At 33.6% G+C, this 15,528-nt stretch overlaps 1 pseudogene; it reads right to left on the reverse strand.

Moving 5' to 3' along the window:
• Positions 1–431: 431 nt before the first annotated feature.
• The window catches only part of LOC115970298, a 40,444-nt pseudogene continuing 25,347 nt past the window's right edge, over positions 432–15,528 (reverse strand).

A 15,528-nucleotide genomic window follows, 5' to 3' on the forward strand; every position in this document is an offset into this window, starting at 1 on the left:
CAATAAAATTGAAAATTTTATTTATAGAAAATTGTAGAGTTCTAGCTAGAATGATATCTAGGTTTTTCACGTTTTCCATTTTATGAGATGATAGGGAGAGACAAGAGAAGGGCGTAAAGACACAGAGGTGCTTCCGACATCTCAATTTAGAAAAAGGCCAAAAGGGTACAAATTTGACGTCATCTCAAATGCACGTACAAACCTCAATGCTAGTAATACTAAAACACAATTAATTTTTATTTATTTATTTATTTTTTACAACTCCTAAGTTGAAAAGTTGTTATTGATTTTGATGTAAGTACACCACTGACAACCATGATCATGTTGAGAGAGTAAGAGCCCCAAACTTTGGCCAAGTAACTTTATTGTTTATTATTAATAACTTGCAACCTCAAAAAGTTGTAAGAAAATTTGTGTGATAAGACTTATTGTCAATATTTGTGTTTGAGGATCCCGTTCTTGTGATACATGGAAGAAACTTTGGAGTCTGGTTTTTCCCGAGACGTTGAGAAGGAAGGGTATCCGTATTGAGAACCTGGGAGATTTGTGTAAACCACAAGTGGGCTTCTTACCATATAATCTCTATATTTCCACATGATTGCACCAGATATAATTGGCTGCTGTGCAATCATTGGACCATAGACCTGCACAGTAAACGATTTGTTCTCTCCAATGGTAGAGAATGACAACACAGACGGTTCCACAGTAACAATAATAGATGCTGGCATGTATGTACTAAGAGTGTAGGTTGAGTTTGGTGGGCCAACGTTGGTGACTGTCCCAGTGAATACAGCTTTAATCTGATGGCCATCTTCCACGGCAACAGAGAATGAGGGACAGTAAAGGTTCCATGCTCTTCCAGACTTTGAGGTATTGCAAAAGCTACTGTTGTCTCCGATGATGAGTCTTAACGAGGTGGTATTGTAGCCTTGCATGCAGAGGAAGTCTGTGTAATCTGCCTCATATGCATCATAGACGAGCCCAGGGTCTACTGCTTGCAATGGGTTGTTGTGCCCAGATCCATAAGCAAATTCAAGGTCTTCATGCTTCTTTGGGTCCATATCAGAGTGAGAGAGTAAACTAAGCTTTATAATGTGTGTCCATATCAGAGTGACTTTAGTCTATGAATTCAATTTTTCCATCAAAACAGTAGAAAGTAAGGCATGTTGCATCATTTTGCCATTTTCTCAGGTTTTGTCACGCTAATTTGTAAACCTTTTATAGTTAAATTAGTGGAAATTTTAACATTTTCTATAACAAAATTTTAAATTAGTCTGAAGCTTTAATATGTGGTTTGGAAGCACTGAATTACACCTTCCATTTCTGCGACACATTTCAACTGCTTTTAGCACACAAATGGTAGTAAAAATTCATTCCTTCACACTAGTTTGCACTCACCTGAGAATTTCGCAACTTCTTCATCAGTTAATTTAGCTGCAAATCCATTAAAACTCTTCCCGTAACTATAGATTAGCGAGTCTTTGGCTAATTGGCTGTTGAAGTACTGCAATTGGTAAAAAAAAAAAAAAAAAACTTCGAAATAATTCAAAAGTTAAAGCTGTTATGGGAAGGGATTTATATTAGGAATGAAGCATATTACAATAAGAACAACTTCCATAGTTAGCCTTTCGGGTAGTTCCAGTTATAAAAGTGATGACCTTGAAGTGTAATTCTGTTTTTGAGTGTAAACTTACTAGAAGTCTCTTGATTATCATACAAGCTAAAACTGTCATATTGCTCACATTTCGCCTCTCAATCTAAAATTTTCTCCAAACTATTCTGTAGATTGTCCGTCATTGTTTTCGTGTGTCAATCTCAATCAAGTCCAAGATCACTATTTGGTTCCTGTTGACACGTCTTTAAGTAACTACTCATTCACTCTGCATAACATTAGGATTAGCTAAAAATGTCACATTCTAGGCTCTAGCATGGTTATTAGCTACTAGATACTTTCCCGCTACCTTGTAAATTCATTTGAAATAATTTTTATATTTTTTAATACCTATTTGTAATATTCATTTTACTATGTAATATATATATATATATATATTTATATTAAGGAAAAGAAGGAATCTACGTCTTGTCATGTTTTCATGCTTTGGTCTTGCTATACTTTGGTCTTGTCATGCTTCTTCTGACAAAGTTTGAACCAAGAAAAAGACAAAAAAATTTCAGCTGATTTTAAGTCAAAAAGTGAAAAAATACTGTTCACGGATTATTGTGAAAAAATACTGTTCACGGATTATTGTTCACAGATTACTATTCACGGATTACTGTTCACTGACACTGTTCACCTTTTACTATTCATAACACTGTTCACCCTAAATTTTGCCTATTTAAGGGGGGTTGTCCCTTAAGTCTAACACGGAATTCTACTTCCCTTAAGCTTTTATATTCATAATTCTACTTAGGTTTTTCTCTTTGGAACTTCTTCCCCTTAGAAGCCCTTCTCTAGAGAGAATTCCTTGCTCCTATTACCTTGTTTCTGCTACCACTATTTCCTTACAAATCCTTATAACTAGGACTAGTTCAAGCTTTGTAATTGTTAACTTGTACTGTTGAGATCCTTTATTCACTACTACTATAAGTGTTTATTCTATTTTCAATAACAAGTATTTTCAGTTTTCTATTCATTATTCTACTTGTTGATATTGCCACCTTGGACGGATTACCACCATAACGGACGGTTCTAAATTGCTTTCATTTACTTTATTATTTTCATATATACTACTTGGCTGGTTCTACCACCTTATTATTGTTCTAACTTATTTACTTACATTACTTTCACTATATTACACTGTGCTTCTGTCTCTTCCCTTCAGTTGTGCATCCCCTTCCCCCTTTATGGTATCAGAGCCACTCTTTTCTAGCTGATGATAGTGTTATTGTGTCTTTATTTCTTGTCCGTGTCTACCCGAACCTTTGGTACTCTGTTGTTGTGTTCTCTTCTTACTGTTGTTAGCGCCATCCTAGTCGTAAAATGAATTCCCAGAACCGAACTGTAAGGCTTGTTTGAGCCAAGGGAGAGCGTGTAGGGCATGAGAGATATACGGTTGGTTAGGGTGTGTGTTACGAAATGCAACGGTTGTGAGAAAAACATGATAAATGAGTGTTGAACCTAGGATAGTATGGATAAGTTGTGGAGATCCAACTCCTCTGTTAGCTCTAGGACCGGTTGTTCTCCTGTTATCGTAAATGAAGAAGATCACACTATTGAAGAACATGAGATCCCTGATTTCCGGAAATGGAATATTCCTAAAGTTGGTACTAAATCTGTTTATAAGACTAGCTTTGTTGAAACTACTTTCTATCCCATTCACAAAGTGAGAATTGTTAAACAAACATTTTCTATTTCTAGAGTTCATGAAAAATGTTGCTTGTTTTCTAAAAGAAATATTAATGAGTTCATTGCTAAAAAACTCAGTTATTTGCATATTGGTATGGTTCAGGTTGCTATTAAACCACTCACCCAAAAGGGTATTAATGCTTCTGTTCTCATGTGTTTACGTGATGCTAGATTTAAAAATTTTAAAGATAGCATTCTTGGTATGATTACTGCTTCTTTGTATAATGATCCTGTTTATTTTAACTGTTATCCTGATCTTACTCTTGCTTTGGATGATCCTAATATTGTTAAAGCTTTAACTTTAAATATTGCTTCATTTGGTTATGTCATGGAAGAAGGTAGTAAGCCTTTTGCTTTGATTTACCGCATTTATTATAGATTGTTGGGTACTCAATTAAATCCTAGTGCTATAAATCATAGAGAACCTTCTGGTAAAACTATGTTAATTCAATGTTCAACTCCTGATGCTAAAGTTCAAGTTCCAAAAATGATTCAATGGCAAGACGTTAAGCTTCCCACTGAATGGTTGTTGGAACAAGAATCTCCTCTTGTTAAACCTGTTTTTGATGAACTTGATCTCAGTCATATTCAACAATATCTTGATGGTATTGTTAAAATAAGTTTTCAAAATAACCAACCATTAAGGATCAACGAAGGAAGGCATTCCTTTGCTGGATCTGAAAATATTTCAAAAAGAGATCAAGACCTCAATGATTTTTTGCAAAAAAAGGTCTTGAAAAATCCACTGGTTTAAGGCTAAAAGGAGTTTCCAGCGGTAACTCACAAGTTAGCACTCCTTTCTATTCTACTAAAGCTGAATCTTCCTTTCCTCATGGCAATGTTGCTATTGATGATGAAGAAGACTCTGTATCTGTTACTCCATCAGATTCTGATTTTTCTCCTATTGAAAATCCTCCTATTTACCAAAATCAATTAAGAGTTTTGACTATTTTAAACGATGATTTTGAAATTGATTGGGATTCTTTGTACAATGAGTTTATGCTTTCAAAAAACAGACCTAAAAGAAAATATTTCTAAAATAATTTTGCTCAGTCTGAAAAAGACCGTGTTAAGAGAAAATGGTTGGAAAAGATGAATCAATGGAAAAAACATATTTTGTTTTTTGATTTTCTTGAAAACCATCATGTTTCAAAAGATGAGGTTTCAAAACAACATTTAAATGTGACAAAAAAATCAAATTTTGTTAAAATAGATAAAACCATTATTAGGTCTAGTCATTCTCCTCTTGAGCCAATTTTGATAACTACTAAGAAGGATGAAGTGACAAAAGAGGAAATGAAGGCCTCTCCTTTCAAAATTGTTGATGATAAAACTCTCATTGTTAGTCTTATTGAACAAAACAATTTTACTAATGAATCTTTACATGTTATTGGTCAACAGCTTGACCGTATTGAAGAAAAAATTATTGACAAGACTGCTTCTGTTGAAAAATCTGTTTCTGAAAAACATGTTTCTGTTAAGACTAAAGAACCTTTGATTAATTTACTCAGTCATGATAAAAATTTCAACTTCAAAACCTCCCAATCTAAAACTCTTAAAATTGTTGAAAAAATGCTTTCTAATTTGAAAATTAAAACTGAGAGTACTTCTCGAAGTACAACATGCACTATTTCAAGAAATGGAAAATAAATTGTTTCTAATGAAAGTACAGATTCTGATACTATATCTTCTATTTCTACAAAAAAGATTTTTGATGATGATTTACCAAAAATTAAAAGATTTATTGGAAATTCCAAACCTATGTTTCTTACAAAAAATTGTTATTCAAAACCTACTCCCCCTGATATGCAATTTGAAGAAAGACATTTTCAAACTCAGTTTTCTGTTTTTGCTGATAAGATTTATGAATGGAATATTGATGGTTTGTCTAAGCAAGAAATCATTAATAAAATGAGTCATATGTCTATGGTTAGAATTGCTTATGTTAATAACTATAATCTTGATCACCCTGAAATTGTTGACCTTCTTGCTACTGGTTTTTCTGGTACTCTTCGCGGATGATGGGATTCATATCTCACAGAAGATTCCAGAGAATCTATTAAACATGTTGTTAAAAAGAATGATGAAGGTTTGCCTATTTTTGATGAAAGTATTGTTCGAGGTATTCCTAATGGTGTTAATACCTTGATTTATACTATTATCAAACATTTTGTTGGTACTCCATCTAGTATTTCATCTCGAATTTCTGACTTGCTAAATAATTTGAGATGTCCTACTATGTCTGATTACAGATGGTACCGAGATGTTTTCCTTTCTAGAGAATAATTTGCTAAACTATTCTTGCTCTTTATCATCAATGTTTAACATGTTGAACTTATTTTTTAACTTACTAGGTTTTTGTTTACAATCTTTACTAAAATGTCCAGGTTTTCCACAGTTAAAACATTTACCTTTTCCTGATCTTTGTTTAACATGTTTCTTTTTAGCATAAAAATCATTAGGTTTAACAAAATTGGTTCTGTATCTTTTATGTTTTTTATGGCTGTAATTTTTGTGACTTTTATCATGTTTTTTCCATTTTTTCCTGGAAGGAGCAATAGGGAGCAAACCATATTGTTCACAAAAATTACCCATTTCATATTTAGCTTTTCTTTTATTTTTTAATTGGTGTTTTAACAGTTTTTCATCATTGCACATATTAATGCCAAGTTTTTTAATAGTACTTAAAATATCACCATAAGTCAAATTATCATAATCAATAGAATCATTTTTACCAATTAACTCTTGTTTTACCTTATGAGCAAAGATAGGAGGCAGACTGTCAATAAACTTTTCTTTCCAATAAGGCTTGAAACAGTCTTTCTGATGCATTACTCTGGAAATGAAAACATCTTGGTACCATCTGTAATCAAACATAGTAGGACATCTCAAATTATTTAGTAAGTCAGAAATTCGAGATGAAATATTAGATGGAGTACCAACAAAATGTTTGATAATAGTATAAATCAAGGTATTAACACCATCAGGAATACCTCGACCAATACTTTCGTCAAAAATAGGCAAACCTTCATCATTCTTTTTAACAGCATGTTTAATAGATTCTCTGGAATCTTCTGTGAGATATGAATCCCATCATCGGCAAAGAGTACCAGAAAAATCAGTAGCAAGAAGGTCAACAATTTCAAGGTGATCAAGATTATGGTTATTAATATAAGCAATTCCAACCATAGACATATGACCCATTTTATTAATGATTTCTTGTTCAGACAAATCATCAATGGGTATTTTCTCATGCCAAAAAGCATTAAGAGCATCATAGCAAACATCATCAATCAACATGTTAATAATTATGGATTGCAACAATTTATCAAAAATTTGTTCAGCAATTTTCTTGTATCTAACTTCTTGCTGAAGGAAGTTGAGATGTTTAATTTTAGCATGAATTATGTTTGAAGTAGCATCAATGTCAATTTCAAATTTTGAAGCAAATTTGAACATTACTTTCTGTCCAAAAGGATCAGTAGTAATTCCATCATGTTCAACAAAAAAAGGATACAAAGCATTTATAAAAGGCAAATCAAGAATCACTTTATCAGTCTTGTTTTTAATATATATATATATATATATATATGTATAATTGTCATAGAACTGGTTTCCAAATATTAAGTGGAATTGCTCTACAAATCTAAAATTTTGAAACTGGAACAATCAAGATTTTTGACATTTGTCAGAGGCTAATATATTATATTATTTGTAAACTTTATTTTTTAAATTCATTAAATGATTTTGAAATTTGAAATTTATAAATTTAAATTCAAAAAAATTGAAATACTCAATTTTTTTTTTCAAAAAGTTTGTCACATGATTGCACTAACTGTAGGTTGCTTTTAATTGCCATATTTCTGAACTATTAGAACCATCTCAAAAAAGAACTCCTAATACTAAAATGTCTGAGGATAGTTTATCTAGTTTTTTATTGAAAGTGTGTTAAAATATAATTGCACTTTGAAAAAATTTGAAAAAGTAAGAAAATGCAAGAAAAAGTGAGATATTAAAAAACTGTACATAAAAATTAAAAGCTGAAACTAATGCCAATAAGTATATTGTATTTCTCAAATAATATAATATACATGAGTGCTTTTATATAGGAAGTAGAGTATGCAGTACAAGTAAGTATGCTACACAAGTAAACAATGTGGGCCTAAAGCCCACATACCTAATACACATTAACAGCCCCCCTCAAACTCAAGGTGGATGTGAGACCAACTTGAGGTTGTCAACCAAAGTACAAAGGCATCGCTTAGGATGTGACTTGGTGAAAATATTTGCAAGTTGATCTTTAGAGGAGACTAAGATCAGCTTGAGAGCACCATGGACAAGATGATAACAGATAAAATGACAATCAATCTCAATGTGTTTAGTTTGACGATGAGAGATAGGATCATAACACCGATACTCCTTTTGAGTTTCGCCATAGCCAAGAAAACAACAAAGCCTTGATCGAGGCTTAAGTTTGTTATGCTCATGTGGCTGAAGAAGAACGAAACAAGTAGAACCGAAGAAGCAAAGGTAGTGATAGTCTAGAGGTGACCCAAAAAGGCGCTCATATGGAGTTTGATTTTGGATAACAAGGCTTGGAATGTGATTAATAGCATTAACAGTATAAAGAGCAGCTTCGCCCCAAAAAGGAGTAGGAACTTTGGCAGAGAGAATGAGAGCATGAACAGTGTCAAGAATATGATGAAGTTTTCATTCAGTTCTACCATTTTGCTAAGAGGTACCTGGACAAGTTAGTTGATGAACAGTGTCATAGGAATGCAAAATAGCTTGGAAAACATGTTGAGTGTACTCAAGAGCATTATCAGATCGAAAAATTTTGATACGTTTGGAAAATTGAGTTTCAACCATTTTTGCAAAATTAGAATATACTTGCAATAATTCAGAACAATATTTCATATGAAAAATCCAAGTATAGCATTAATAATCATCAATAAAGACAACAAAATATCGAGATCCACCAATACTAAAGACAGAGGAAGGCCCCCAGACATCAGAATGAATCATGTCAAAGATATCAGTGGACATTGATTCATTAGTGTTGAAAGGCAAAGCTGGTTGGTTTCCTAACAAACATGAAATACAATTAAAATTTTTTGTGGACATTGAACCTAACAAACCTCTAGAAGCCAAGTGTTGTACCCGAAAGGAAAACACATGACCAAGTCGGGCATGCCAAAGTGTAAGGGGAGGAATAGAAGAAACTACAATAGCTGCAGCACTAGAAACAAGAGCAACAAGTGGAAGACAAAGGTTATCCACGAGAAACATATGCCCAACTTTGGTACCAGTCCCAAGCTCCTGTCTCGTCCTCGAATCCTACACAATACACCCAGAATAATTAAAGATAATGCGATAACCCAACTTAGCTAATTGTCCCACAGAAAATAAATTGTAAGAAAGGTCAGGAACATTAAAGACCTCAGGAACCGAGAGGTTAGAGGTCGAAACAGAACCTATATTATTACCAGACATTATGGAATCATTTGTTGTGCGAATATTAAGAGGGTGTGGTGCAGGTTTAAGGTTAGAAAATAAAGATAAGTGAGGTGTCATGTGATTGCAACAAGCAGAATCCATAAGCCAAGAGAAAGGAGACATACTAGATAAAGTTGAGAGAGAAGAGGAATAAGATGTATTACCAACCATACAAATGCCATTAACGATGATGTTTTTAAGGTCATCTGTGGAAATGGTGAAAGTGCGTCCTGAAGATTTAGACTGTGCAGAGATGAGAGCCATTGATTGGACACTCTCAATGTTAACAACAGTAGCAGCGGAAATTAAGACAGCTGATTTGTTGTGATGATAGCAAGTCTCAATATTGTGGCCAAAATGTTTGCAAAAATTACAAAAACGTTTGCTGGAATGTCGGTGACGATTATTGCAATAAAAAGAAGACCTGTCCTTATTCTTCATTTAGAAGCAACATATGCAAAAATGAAATCTACGCAAAAAACTGGGTAAGAAACACTTGGACTGCAAAAAGTCAACGACCAATGCAGGTCAAAGTCAACGATGGTCAAGGTCAACGGTGTTAGGTGAAAGATGACGTAAGCAGCTAACTTCAGGATGACGTCAGCTGATGATGTGGCAGTGATGAAGAAGATAGCCGGTGTGTGGAGGCGCATGGGGCATGTGGATCGTCTCGCAGAAAACTTTGAGCAGTGCATGAGAGTGTGTGGAGGCTTCGATGTGGAAGTTTCTAGCGGCATTGAGTAGATCAGTTGACGGTCTACACGATGCTATATCCTGTGTTGTAATCGAAGGTTAGAGGTGACAAATCCGACATTGGCAATGGTCTTGGTGGCAGAGAAGAAGCTTCTGGCAGTGGAGATTCAACCCTGAGGACCTCTGATAACGGCAGAGCAGTCGAGAGAAAGCACTGAAAGGGCTTACTGACCGCAGAAGTTGAGGCAGTTGAAAATACCGACAAAGACAAAACTGCAAGACACAAGAAAATTAGAGCAATGGCTCTGATACCATGTTAGAAATACTGAATAAGTGTATTGTATTTTTCAAGTAATAGAATATACATGAGTGCCTTTATATAGGAGGCAGAGTGTGCAATACAAGTAAGTGTGTTATACAAATAAACAAGGTGGACCTAAAACACACATACCCTAATACACGTTAACATGATAAATTATGACATTAAGTAGTGACAGGCTAAAAGTTATGACAGCTTCCAAGTGCTCTCTCTAGCATGGAATGATGCATTGATGCGGCAGAAAAATCTGCAAGCAATAATGCGTGCAAAAGAATATGTAGCACTGCCTTGGCCGTTAGTATTAAACTTTAGTGTGCATTTAGATACTGCTTATTTTGCTGAAAACTGAAAAAAAAAATATATATATATATATATATATTTCGATTACTATTCATTAATGAAATCACTGTGCATTTGCCTGTTTGCACTGTTCATGTCCCATGAACAGTGCAAGAGGCGCTGGACTTAAAAAAAAAAAAAAAAAGTGTAGAGTAGAGTAGAGTAGAGTAGAGTAGATTTAGCATAAAATTAGTTTATTTTTAACCAATTTTACTCTACTTTCCTCTACTTTCTCTCATTCTCTCTTCCATCCAAACAGGTCATAAGTTAATGTCTTATGAGATAAAAGTGTAAGGCATTTATACAAGAAATTAAAACTTGAAATAATCACTGTTTGCACCATGATTTGTCAATCTTCACCGGCAAAATGGCATCTTTTGTTGTTTCTGTTTTGTAATTGTCACAAAATTATTGTCACCAAGTTATGTTTTAAAAAAAACATTATATGAAGAGCATGCTATTGCCAATTTCAAAATGACCAAATAAATAAGCTGGTTATATTATTGGTTTAGTCGTCTAATCACTTCAAATTTATTTTGTCACTGGCTCAAAAATTATGTAAAATTATTCAGGCGTGCCATCAAGATAATTGTCCGATTCTCACTGGTTAGAACCTTACTATTTCTTTTTGTAATAACAATATATTATTATCTGTCTTATTTTTTGCACGTATGTGTCTTGGAATCAATGAATATCCCTCGCCTGCATATGGGACCGGAACACTTTCCTTTGATTTGATTTCATTGCAAACTTTACGGGGAGATGCACTAAACATGAGTAAACGGTCAGTCAAAACAAAATTTTAAATTTTTTATCCCTAATCTATGTATTAGATTCCAATTCCATTTCTAGACTATCGATTATTTTTATTTTATGCTTAAAGATTTTAAGAGCTTGTTTGGTAAGAATATTTAAATATAGTTTTTTTTGTTTTGCAATCCATAAAATGGTGGGTCCTAACACTTAAATCTATTGTTTGATTGATATTTTCTAAATACAGTTTTCAGAAAATTGTGTCCTATTTTCCTTATTCAAAATAGAATTTTGAATACGGTTAAGAGGATGTTTTCAAGTTAAAAAAAATGTTTTTAATGGCATAATTGTAAATAAATTGAAATCAGTGGATCCCACATATTTGTTCAAACTCTTCAATATCTTAAATTAAGGAGTTTATCCCTGTCACAAAAAGAATTCTCACATTTCAAATTTGAAAATTATTATTATAAAAAAGAAAGTAACATGAACTCCATTCTTTTATCATTATCTACCAAAAAAAAAAGAAAAGTAATCTACATATTCTAAAGGTTACTTTTTGTAAATTTTTTTATTAAAAAAATCTCAAAAATAGAAATGGTCTACCTAACAAATTTTTTTTTTAAAGTATTTTGGAAAAAAAAATTATATATATATATATATATATATAAACATAGACCTCATATGAGAGTGCATTAGATCCTATCAACTGGCGCTATAATTTTACATTTAGTTTTTTTTTACCTCTTTCATTAAGTATTTTTTATTGTTATCCAAAAGTTTACATTAACTTATTTTATTGTTATCTCATTAATATCTCATTATAATTGCCTAAACTTACATCACACATTTCTCTTTATGTCTTTTAGCATATCCACTGTTTAAGTATTTTTTAAAAAGCAAAAATAAAATAAAATAAATAAGGACTAATAGTAGTAACTAATCGAATAAGGCCCTGGAGAGAGATAGAGAGACACAAAAATGTTGTGAATTATTAAATAAAACACATTATTTCACTATATATTACCAAAATAAAAGACTTGAGACTAATAAAACATTTGAAAGAGAAAAAAAAAGGAATCTGAAGAATCACGACCTCCATTATACTGGCCTCCCACCACCATCATGACGCCGAAACCCCTACGGGTATTTTTTTTTCTTCTTTTTTTATTTTTAAATTAGGGGCTTAAATATTATTTACGATTAAGTAATTTTTTTTGGATAGTTTTTGTTTTGGGTATATATATAGAGAGAATATTTAGTACACAATGTAAAGTCATATTCTACCATAGTTTAATTTTAAATCATCTATAAGACACATGCATACACATTTGCCCACACCATGTCTTAATGTCGCACTATCGATGAGTAGAAGACGATAGAAAGTTGGACATAATTTCATTTCATGGTACGAAATATGTGACTATAACACAAATTAGTTGATTTTCATTGTCCCGTTCCTTTTTTGCATTTATTTTTGGTTTCATGATTTAAAAAAAAAATAATAATAATCTTACCTTAAGAATGCTACAAATATGTGAAACTACTAAACTAATTTTTAATATCTCAAAATGTATATGCTTCTTTACTCTAATTTAGTGTACTTTTCCTTTATAATATATATACAACATTATCTAAAATTGTCTTACATAAAATATCACAATATTATCCATGCATCGCACGGATATCTTACTAGTTGTTCTTAAAAGTAGGAGCCAAACACGCATAATAGAAAAATTATTATATGAAAACTAGTTTCAATTTCAATTTTTGAAAATTGTTTTATACTGATTTGAAAACAAAAATAAAAATCTTTGTACCAAATAAGCCCTAAAACATTGTGGGGCCTTTTTTTTGTGACTTGTCAGCACCAATTCCAATGGCTAGATATAGGCCCTCTAAAAATCTTGAGCTTTCAAAGCCTAGAGGGTTTTGAGGGGAGTTAGGTTTGGTTCCTCCACCAAAAATGAGTCTGTTTTATTTTACTGAACTAACATGTACACAACAAAAAATCCAAAAGAACCACCAAGAGAAACAACAATAATACTTAGTTATATTTAGCCAAAATAATTACAGATTATCTGCAAGGGATGGGTCACAAAGTCTTAGGCCTAAGCATCCACAATCTTATAATTTTTACCTTGATGCCTATAAAATGTGGGATTTACGAATGAGTATAGTGTATGGGTGACGCCTATTCTGTGGCAAGATGCTTTTCTTATGCTAAGAGAATGAGATATTGATAATTAGCTTTTGGGTGTTGGATCCTTGCCTTTGCTTTGCATGGTTTCCTCCTTTTATTGTACCTTTGGTGGGGATGTGTATATCACATTCATGCCCCTCTTCTCTGGTATTGAAATTCCCTCTTGGAGAGAAGAAGAGGTCTTTGTCCAATGCATCTTTTTAATACCTACTCATGGGTTCCTTTTGGATCCATTCTTGAGCTCCTTTGTGGGCCTTTTCATTTATAGCCTTTTTCACCCACTACTGGGCTTTTGTATCCATTCATGGGCCCTTTTGTACTCTTTTGTGGGTTTCTTTGCACGCTTTTGGGTTCTTGCACTTGTTCAAGTGACCCATATCTATTGGGCTTATCATTTACTCTAGGCCTAGGTGACCTTTGAACATTGGGTAGCAACAAACATGATCATGTCAACAAAATTGGCTTGTAATTTGTAATCTGTGTCGAAAACAACATTTCACTTTTAATAAAATTGAAATTTTCTTTATTTTTAGTAGATTGTAAAGTTATGCTAGAATGATATTTAAACTTTTCATGTTTTCCATTTTGTGTGAGATAGATATAAATATTTAGAGATATATAGATCAACAATGCCAATGATAGGGACAAGAGAAGGGCATAGAGACTAAGAGAGGTGCCTGACATTAAGTTTTATTATTAATTTCAATTCTAGTTCAACTTGTAAAGACAATACAAATTTGACATGCCATCCCAAATGCACATACAAATCTCAATACTAGTGATGTTAAAACAATTTCTTTCGCAACATATTTCACAATTGTCGCATTGAAAAGTTGTTATTTCTTAAGTCCACCACTTACACAACCACGATCGTGTTGGGTGAGCAAGAGCTGCTTCGTCACAGTACTTATAGGCTAACGGGTCACAATTTGGCCATGTAATTTTATGACCTCAAGCAGTTGTGAAAAAAAAAAAAATTTGTATGAAAATTTGGGCCCCCAGACTTAGTCAATATTTGTGTTTAAGGATCCCATTCTTGTGATACATGGAAGAACCTTTGAAATTTGCTTTCTTCTGACATTGAGGCAGAAGGGTCTATAGTACCAGGGAGACTTGTGTATACTACAAGCGGGCTTCTGACCGTATAATGCCCATATTTCCAAATGATAGCTCCAGATATGATTGGCTGTTGTGCAATCTTTGGACCATAGACCTGCATTGTAAACGATTTTTTCTCTCCAATGGCAGAGAATGACAACCCAGACGGTTCCAGAGTAACATCAATAGAGGCTGGTATGTATGTACTAAGAGTGTTGGTTGAGTTTGGTGGGCCAACATTGGTGACTGTCCTAGTGAATACAGCCATAGCCATCTTCCACGGCAACAGAGAATGAAGGATAGTTAAGGTTCCATGCTCTTCCAGGCTTTGAGGTATTGCAAAAGCTGCTGTTGTCTCCGGTGATGAGTCTTAACGTGGTGGTATTGTATCCTTGCATGCACAGGAAGTTTATGTAGTCTGCCTCATATGCATCATAGACGAGCCCAGGGTCTACTGCTTGCAATGGGTTGATGTGACCGGATCCATAAGCAAATTCAAGGTCTTCATGTTTCTTTGGGTCCACAATATAAGCTATTCATGACAAAAGATAGGTCATTGAGAGAGAGTAAACGATGGTTTATAATGTTTTTCCATATCAGTGTGGCTAATTTATTTCATAATCTATAAGGTTCAATTCTTCCAACAAAACAGTAGATAGAAAGGCATGTTTAATCTTTCTTCCATTTTCTTGGGTTTTGTCATGTCAGTTTATAAACCATTTATAGTAAAATGAGGGGAATTTAACATTTTCTATAAGGCAATAGTCATGAACGTAATCATGTTCTAGAAGTCAAGTTTGTTACTTCACCTGTGGTCATAAGGGCAGATTTAATGGCAGCAGGTGACCAATTCGGATGGGCAGCCTTAACATAGGCAGCTGCACCACTAGTGTGAGGGCAAGACATAGATGTCCCAGAAATTATGTTGAATTTGACACTCCTAGTGTCGTCCGGCCGGGTCCACGGAAGGTGGGGCCACAGTAGACCAAGCAGCAAGAATATCTACTCCAGGGGCTGTGAGACCAGGCTGCATATATATCATCCAAACATAATTTTAACATGTTAAGCCATGTTCTAAAACTAAAACTAAAACTAAAATTATAGAAGAAAACAATTTTGTAAACAAAGTACTCATTTTCTATATCACCTTGAGAATGTCTGGGGCGATAGGGTTGGGTCCCCTAGATGAAAATGATACAACATTAGGTGCCATGACATCCTTCCATGTCTCACCAACCAGAATAGTGGCTGATGACGTTGAGAATTGTCACCAATGAGTCG

Source organism: Quercus lobata, chromosome 12 (assembly GCF_001633185.2).
Source record: "Quercus lobata isolate SW786 chromosome 12, ValleyOak3.0 Primary Assembly, whole genome shotgun sequence".
NCBI classification, from domain to species: Eukaryota; Viridiplantae; Streptophyta; class Magnoliopsida; order Fagales; family Fagaceae; genus Quercus; species Quercus lobata.